Source organism: Suricata suricatta, chromosome 12 (assembly GCF_006229205.1).
Source record: "Suricata suricatta isolate VVHF042 chromosome 12, meerkat_22Aug2017_6uvM2_HiC, whole genome shotgun sequence".
In the NCBI taxonomy this organism is placed as follows: Eukaryota; Metazoa; Chordata; class Mammalia; order Carnivora; family Herpestidae; genus Suricata; species Suricata suricatta.
In genome coordinates this window covers 74879933-74889178 of record NC_043711.1, presented here as the reverse complement: position 1 = coordinate 74889178, position 9246 = coordinate 74879933, and the positions used below count along the sequence as shown (strand labels likewise).

The 9246-nt window shown below is 41.0% G+C and overlaps 1 long non-coding RNA gene across 1 annotated transcript; it reads right to left on the bottom strand.

The window, feature by feature from the left end:
* Positions 1–287: 287 nt before the first annotated feature.
* On the bottom strand, positions 288–8266 carry LOC115275336. The gene is made up of 4 exons (XR_003901497.1): positions 8030–8266; positions 6508–6634; positions 4887–4957; positions 288–380 (listed from the first exon to the last, which is right to left on the bottom strand). It is a non-coding gene; the product is annotated as an uncharacterized LOC115275336 (long non-coding RNA).
* Positions 8267–9246: the final 980 nt, after the last annotated feature.

Sequence of the window (9246 nt, the reverse complement as noted above, 5' to 3'; positions counted from 1 at the left end):
GGGAGATGAATGGACAGCCAGTGTGCAGTGGCATGAGATACAGACATGGATGCAGTTACAAAAGTATAGAAGGAAGAAAGGAAGGAGGGAAGAAAGGAGGAAAGAAAGCAAGAAAAGGAGGGAGATAAAAAGGTATTGTAAGCACCATTAAACCTATGGGAGAAGAAATTTTTATCAGCAGAATCCAGAAATAAATATAAAATCACAAGAAGAAGGATGGGTTGATTTCGAAATGCAACAAATATTTATTATGTGCCTATTATATTCTAGGTCAGGGGTTGCAAACTCAAAGCACATACAGGAACCAGGCAAGAAAGTGCTGATATAAAATATTCAGGCCCTCTGTCTTCTGTTTACCCACTTTGAAGCATGTAGTTCTGCTGTGTAAGAAAAACAAGAGGCTGGTTTTAACAATTGATACCATCAGACCTTAGTTCATAGTGTTAGGGATAACAACTGTGGAAAACTGGAGACTACGTGTCTATTGACTGTGTTTCCTATCAGTTACTAGCCATTGTATATGCAGGGAGTTTATCATATCCTCCAATTTTTCAAGAAACTGTGAAATGTTATGGGAAAGCTCTGTGAATAAATGTTGGAAACTATTCTGGTTACTATTTTTTGCATAAGGAATTAACTCAAAGCTTATTCATTTACAAACAACCATTTTCTTATTCTCAGGGACTCTTTGGGCTAGCATTCACAGGCAAAGTGGTGATGTTTCATTTGGACTCCACCATCTTCTCTGATGCCTCAGCTGGGGAGACTGGACGGCTGGGGGCTGGAATCTCTAAAGGCCTGTTTCCTTTTGTGTCTGATTCTTGAGTTGGGAAGACCCAATAACCAAGACTGCCTGTTGGAGCAACTACATGTGGCTTCCCCATGTGGCCTGATTTCCTTACATTATGGCAGCCTCAGAACAGTGGGGCTTCTTCCATGGTGGCTCAGGGTATCAAGCACCAGTATCCCCACAAATGAGAAGAAAGCTTCATGGCTTTTTATGACCCAGTCTTAGAAGTCATGCATATCACTTCAGCCATAGTATTTGGTTAAAGTAGTTACAAGCCCACCAGATTTAAATGTCTGCCTCCTGGTGGGGTGGTGACAAAATCACATTCTAGACAGGCATGTGGGCCAGGAAGTAGTGTCACACTCATCTTTGAGAAGTAAGATCTGCTGCAGTAGCTAATGCAAAGCTTCATTTTATTTTATTTTTTCAAAACTTTAGTTTACAAATAAGCATTGTGTATACCACATCATATAAAGCAAGTCTGTAGACTAGCCTGAGCAGGGGACCATTCATTTTAGACCTTTGTGCTAGGGTGTAAGAATTCAGAGATGATTAAGATTTGGCTCATCTCTTTCAGAAACAAAGTCTAGTACTGTGGGTTTTTAGAATTTCTATTAATTGCATATTCATATTTTTTGTACCCTTGTTGGAATTGAAGGGGCATTGGTGGGAGTGTGCTGAGACCAGGTGGTATTGTATATGAGAATACCCTGGAAAGTAGGTCCCCCATTCCCAGCTCCAGGAGATTTATTCTATATCCAGAGAAGGGATATGTTTGTTTGAGAGAGAGAGTGCAAGCAAGGGACAGGGAAAAGAGAGAAAAATTCCAAGTAGGCTTCCTGCTGACAGTGCAGAGGCTCGAACCCACAAACCGTGAGCTCATGACTTGAGCTGCAATCAAGAGTCAGACACTTAACTGACTGAGCCACCCATGCACCCTGGGATATATGCATTTTTAAAATGCTTTTGAGATTCAGAAACATGAGCTCCTTCCTGTTCCCTGTTGAGAAGCACTGTTCAAAACAGACTTCCACATTGTAATTGGTACTTGTGAATTCAGAGATCATTCCTATGTGATGTTACCTAAATTCTTAATTTGCTTGTAAATAACATGTAGCTCTGGATCCAGAATAACCTCTCCTTATTTCTCTCCATCCCTAGCCTTCCTCTATCCCTCATGATCGATCATTTCTAAATATATTTGGAACTTGACTTGAGGATTCAAAAATAACTTAAAAAGTATCCAGTAGCCCAGATAAGGACATGTGCTTTATAGTTCTATCATTGTTCTCCAGTCTCATTCATAGTGATAGTGGCCTTGGAAAAATTCTAGAGGGCTTCCTTCTCATCTCTTTCTCCCCAGCCACCATGTATATGGAAGGATGGAGGTAAAAATCTCTGTCTTTCATATTAATAAGGGACCTTTTTTTTCCCTCTGTTCAGTATTACTTCTTGTTGTTTTATTTACAGCCTGTTCACCAGCTCACATAATGTGCCTTGTTGGTCTGGTAATTCCATAAGGTGATTCAGAATATACCATGAATTCTGTGCCCTTCACCATGACCCTGTGGTCTAGGTATGTTGGGAAGGTTCCGGTTTATTGTCCAAACGTTAATTGTACAAACACAGTGGCCCTCCAGCAGCCCCATCCCAGCCCCCTCCACGGTGGCATTTTCCCAGGAGGTGTTCCCTAGTGCGGCCTCTGTCTGAGCTCACCTTTGCAGGTAATGGGGCAGGTATGTGGCATTAAGGAGCAGCAAGGCCAGCAAGGGTTGGTAATTGTTTAACTCTTCCAGTGGCACACCTCTGAGTACATGAATCACACCTGCAAACCTGGCAGGACGTGCTGTGCATGACTGGACGGAGGTGCTTAGTACACTTGGAGCCAAGGAATGGGTTTAGGCGGGAGCCTGGGGCTGACAGGGAGCCCAGCCCCTAGTCTGCTTGAAATCTTAGGACTCAAAATGCCTGTGCTTGAGGGAGGCAGCTGCTCCTTAGTTACGTAAAATTAACGAGTCATGTCACTTTTTGGCACCTCAGTTTCCTGTCTCTATAGCAAGAGATGAGCATATGATCCCTAAGATGCCTTTCAGTTCAGGCATGCTGTATTGCAGTGATTCTCAAACTAGGGGAACTATCAGAATCACTTGACAAGCTTTGTGGTACGCAAATCCTGGGCCCCATCAGAATTACTGATTCAGGAATTCTGGGATGGATCCCAAGAGCTTGCATTTCTAACAAACTTCCAAGTGTGGTTAAGCTCCTGGTCTGGGGACCATACTTTGTGAACCAAAGTATGTGATGTCTGGCTATGTTTTGAGGGTCTTCCTGGATCACTTTACATAGCTTCTGTGTGGTGTCGGAGGACCCCTCTGGCCGCAGAATGAGAGAGGTTTGTTTTCTGAATTTTCCCGGCCCTTTGCTGTTGTTTCTCCCACTACATTGACTATTTTTGAAACACCAGAGTTTGAAATAAAAAATCAAATAAGACATAGCTCATTTGGCCAGGCCAAGGGGCTATATTTTATTTCAACTGTATGTCTTATGGCTTGTCTAGCATTGTTTCTTGAACAATTGGAGAAGTATTTGTTGAGTGACAAATAGGCTTAGCGGAAGGGAGGAGATCACAGATAGTGTTCAAATGAGGATTACCTGCAGATTACAATTATCAGTGTCAAGGGGTCCCTCAGGCAAATCTTGCAGGACCAGACTGCCAATGTAACAAAGTGAATATGTTGTATGTCAGACTAAAGGGAATGGTGAGTCTGTGGGGAAAGGAAGAGGGCAAGTGTTTTAAAGAACTTTAAATATTTTCAGCATTGTACTGGCCAAATTGGAGCTCTTACACATTGTTACCTGTAACTGTGCCTTTCCAGGGTGCCCATTCCATAGAGACAAGAAGGAGAAGAGATGTTGGATATTTACTGAGCTTATTATTCAGCCTGTATTGCCTTTGTTCATATTGCTTGTAATTCAATTTGAAATACTTTCACATGAATAATGCGGCATATACTTGAGAGGTAATTTTCATCTTTACTATAGGAACTTAACTGCTTTAAAAATACCTCTCAGTGATTCCCACCTACTGGTATCCACACCCTTTTGTAAAACCTTAGCTTTTAATGTGGACTGAACCCAGTGATTTGCTTCCAACAAATGAAATATGGTAAAAATGAAGGGATATCACTTTTAACATTCGATTACAAAACAGTATGACTTCAGTCTTTCCTTCACTCTCTCTCTTGCTAGCACTCTCTTTCTTTCTCACTGCCTTTTCTTCCATGCTGGATGTGATACTGAGGCAAGAGACATCCACATGGCAAGGAGCTGGGGGCAGCCTCTAGGTAACTTCTGGCAGAAACTGAGGCCCACACCCTCTAGATTGAACTTAGAAGTGGATACCTCTCCAGTCAGACCTTCTAGTGAGACCGTGAACGAAGCGGATACCTTGATTATAGCCTTCTAAGAGACCTCAGAGTAAAGGAATAGCAGCTGAGTCAAACCAAGATTCTCGAGCCACAGAAACAGACAATAAATATGTGTTGTATTCAGCTGCTAAGCTTGGTGTTAATTTTTTATGCAACATTAGGTAATGAACACAAAGCTGTTTGTTAACATTGGATGTTGCTTAGAGTAGGCAGCATTTGGAAAACACAGATCATAAGACCACACTCAGTGGTGTCCAGGGGCTGGCTTGAACCAGCTCATGACAGCTGTTTTATCCATCTCCTTTAGCTCTGCATTCAGGAATGTCATGTTAATGACTTAAAATCAGTATGGTGGCAGTATTTATTCAGTGAAAATCAGGAAACACTATCATTTTGAGATCCAGTACAGATCACACCTCTGTACTTCAAAAGATAAGCCATTTATTTTTAGTGAATCTCAGAAGCCTGGTAAATTGGTGTAGTGGGTATCAGAAGCAGTGCTCCATTAGTGGAACTGGGATTCCACTGTGTTCGAGCGCCTGTGGCTTGTGTGGAGACACTATGCAGGGTTCCCCACCTTGCATGAATGGGTGAACAAGTCCAGGAGTCTGCCAACTTTTGAAAAGTCTCTTCAGCTTAGGAATAGAAATATTAGAAAGACTTGTTACCTGACTAGGGCTCACTTCTGCTACTGGAATCTTTTTTTCATTTGCTTAAAGCAAAACTTCTGGACAAGGATCTGTAGAAATATTTAGCAGAACAAAGAAAGAAGTCAAGAATTCATCCTTGGTACCTGCTTGCATATAAATATTTATACTTGGGATGAATTTCTCTCTGAGAATTGCTTTTACTGTTACATAACACCTGGTGGGGTGATTAGGGGGAGATGGGCTCATTTGCCTCTAATTAATTAATTAATTAAAGCTACCTACATTACTCAAAAAGGGAGCAGTAATTGTGCAAGACCAAACTGAATTAGGTCAGCTTGAGGTATCAATCATTAATAGCATTCACAGATATTACTATAATCCTCATTTTATAGTTGAGGAATTTGGAGTGTAGGCATGGTGGTCCTCTAACTGAGTTTATAAAGCTCACACATGACTAAATTAAAGGGCTCCAAATCAGCCCTGCCCCCAAAGTCATGTTTCTAACTTCGCTGATAGAGTTCGCTCCTCCCTTAGTGTTATAGTTTAAAAACCTTAGAGGGGAAATTCTGGAATAGGAAACTCCACAGGCTCAAATTTCACAGCCTTCCCTGACAGGAAATCCTCACCAACCTTGAACTTCAGGGTCATCTGCTGTGGTTTTACATCCCTTTTTCATTTCCAGTTAAAAAGAACAGCTCTGCTCACTGTTCCTTGCACATTCTGCCCTAAAACATCTCAACTTCCCATTGTTGCTACCTGAAAGTCTGGTCCCCAAATAACAAGTCCTACAAATTCAGATGATATTGATCCTCCTTAACTAATTGCTACCTTGGAATGTATAATATTAGAAGGTCTTATTTTTTTAAGAAAATTTGGGCCAATGCCTTAGTCTTCCCATATGAGAGCACCCCAGATATATAATTGCGGCTGCTGCCAGAATCTCTACATATAAATAACCAAATCGTAGGTGTTGAGCTCTGGGACCCACACACTGTTCCGAGGGGAAGTCATTATTTCCAGGATTTTTATTGAGTATCTGTGCGTCTCTCTGTCGGGTAGGCCTGGGAGAACTCCACCTAATTTCATGTATGAGGCATTATAGATAGAGGTAGAAACAATCAATGTTCAAACCATAGTTTTCTCTCTTAAAATCTGTATAATTCTGGACAAATTGCTTAATTGCTGTGCTTGTGTTTCTTATCTGTGAAATGGAAGTATTAATACTGCCCATCTCAAAAGTCATTGCAAGAACTAAATGAGTTAAGAAATACAAAGTGCTTGGAACAATGTCTAGCACACAGAAGTGCTCATTTATTGTTTCTTATTATGATAGGTGGTTCTGTTTTCCACTGCTGCTTCCTGGAAGTGCCCATGCATGATGGAAAGGATGTTTTTTTGCTTCCTACTTGCAGTCAGTGTTTTTTTTTCAGTTCATTCGACTTGTCTCTCATATACCAGGAGTATTGTGACAGCTAGCTGTGTCTATGTAACAAACTCCCTAAATTTAGCAACTTAAAACGACACATTTTTTTATTCTCATTTTTTTGTAGGTTGGAAATCCAGGAATAGCTAACTGGGTAGTTATGGTTTTTGGCCTGTTGTGAGGTCATAGTCAGTCTATCCTCTTGGTTGTAGTCACCTCAAGGCTTGGCTGGAACATGATCTTTTCCCAGGCTCACTCACATGGATGTTAGCAGGCCTCAGTTCCTCACAGTTCGAACCACCCCATACACTGAATATCCTGTGGCATGGCAGCTCTCTTGACCCTGAGCACGTAATGAGAAAAAGAAAGAGAATCCCACATAAAAGCTTCAATATTTTTATAACATAATATCAGAAGTAGCATCCTATAACTTCTGCCATAGTCTGCTCACTAGAAGCATGTCACTAAGTCCAACCCATATTGAAGGCCTGGGAATTAGGCTCCACCTCTGTGGGGACAAGGATCAAAAAAATAGTGAACATATCTTTAAAACCATCTCCAGTGTCTTTCACAGTCCCAAAGACCTTGGAAATCTGAGACTTCTCATGTACTTCAGAGATCAACTAGCACAGCTTCCTCAGGTGACAGATAAAGAAAGAGGAATGCAGTGACTTGTCCTGAGTCACATGCCAACTACAGAGATGGGATCCAGCTCACCTGTTACTATGTGCAACTGTATGTTTCCAAGTTATGCCGCTGGAGTTACTCCATTGATACATCATGGCATATACTGATATCCTAGCATATTGAGAGACTAGAACTTGTATGTGGTTTCTTTAGACCAATTTGCCAATAGTCACATGTGTTGTAAGCAACATGTGGCACAAAATATATATCATCTTCTCAAGACTAGGTGTGAATAAAAGAATGTAAACTATTAAGTGTTTCTATTTTGATTACATGTTGAAATGTGATAAAATGTTAGATATAGTGGGTTAAATAAAATGTCAACATTCACTTTCCCCATTTCTTCTTACTTTTTAAAAATGTGGTTCCTAGTAAATTTGAAATCTCATATAAGACTTGCATTGTATTTCTATTACACAGTGCTGCTCTAGACTAGCTCATTTGTTACATCTTTGGTCTATCAGGGCTGTGCCTGGTCTTCCAAGCCTATTTCTGGTTGAGGTTCTAGGGTCACTTAAAACAGGCTGCTCCTAGGCTTCTCTGTCCCAGCTGAAGTGATTGCAAGAGTCTGCAGAGTAGGTGTCTGTGATTTTATAAAACTATACTTTTAGATCTTCCTGAAGCATGTTAATAACTGAGAGTATCCTGGGCAACTTGTGGCAAGGGTTTCTGATGTCTATGAAGGGTCAATACCTTCCCTAAGGATTGAACTTCCACCCAAAAGCTGGCTTCCAAAATTCTCCTTCCTCTTTTGAAGGACCATGGAAGACAAAGAACCCCAGCTGGACCCATTGCATCCTGTTCCTTCACTCCTTTCTTTCTGTTTCTTTCTTTCCTTTTTCTTTTTCCTTCTCTCTCTCTCTCTCTCTCTCTCTCTCTCTCTCTCTCTCTTTCTAATAACTATGAGTCAGCATAGAAAAATTCAAAACTAGATTTGGTCTTGAAGACTATTGTAAATAAAGTGACCAATTGCACCCCCCTGGCTGAACTGAACAATTGGAAGGGTTGGTTAGTGGGGGAGTGTTGAAAGACAAACAGCGTAGGGTCTCACCATTCATTGAACAGATTTTCTGCCCCATCTTCTTCAGAGTATTTAGGAGATCTGCTTGCTTAGGATTCTTGGTTGTAATTTGTCCATGTCTGAGGAAGGTAAATCTTTCATACATGTTGATTCAAAGTGAATTAGTCTGCTTACTCTTTCCAAACAGCTTCCAGTTTTGACTCCTCTCCTTACATTGATCAATGAGTGAGCTACGAAGCCTCTTGCAGCCCTCTGCACCAAATCACCCTTCTTGTTGACATTCCAAACTGTTAAGCTCACAAATGTACTGGGAGGACAGTAGCTCGAGGACACTTATTCCCTTAGAGAGAATCCTTGACTTTCACGGTATGTGACTTCGTTATTTTCCCATCCTTGTAAGGGCTTGACATTGTTTCAGAAAATAGTGTTTGATTTGGGGAATGTCGTTTCCAGTTGCTCTCTCACTGACCCATGCCATTCAATGTCTTCATTCTCCTCAAGACCTTTTATGGAACGAGGCAGAATATTAAACAAATAAATAAAACTGCCTACAATGTAAAAGGAGGTTGGGTAGTTTGAGGATTTGTTCCCTCTTGAACACTAGAAAAAAGAAAAGGCCTGAAATCAGAAAAGCCGCTATATTCTAAATATAAACAAGAACTCTTACTAGACAAAAACCATCAGGTAAATATGGTAAATTATGAGCAATCAGTATTTGATGGCTTATGATTGGATGAAGGCACAAATCAGTACTTACACTTTTTCCAACTGCCATTGGAAATTCCACAACAGTTGTTAGGTATCATCGATGGTTGGGGCCACAAGGAACACTGAGATCTGCTAAGAAGGACTAGGAACAGACCAGAAATTGTGTTATGAGTAAAAGGGGATTTAAGTAAGGAAGATGGTTTGGGTCACAAAAGATTTCTTCCCTGCAAGAGAATTTTCTGTAAGGTGGCATTTTGTAATAACAAGTTGGGATCCGATTAGTTTTACCTTTGGTTACAAAGAGTAGAACCATGTCTGTGTCACATAATGGAGAGTATTTCAATTTACCATGACAACAAGGCAGGCAGAAACAAGTCCCTCCCTTAGACTAAGATAGTAGTTTTCAGCTGGGGGAAGTTTTGCCCAGTGGGGGACACTTGGCAATTTCCCAAGATATCTCTGATTGTCACGCCTAGGGAGGATGCTGCTGGTATCTAGTGGGTAGAGGCCAGGGATGCTTTTAAATATCTTGCAATAGG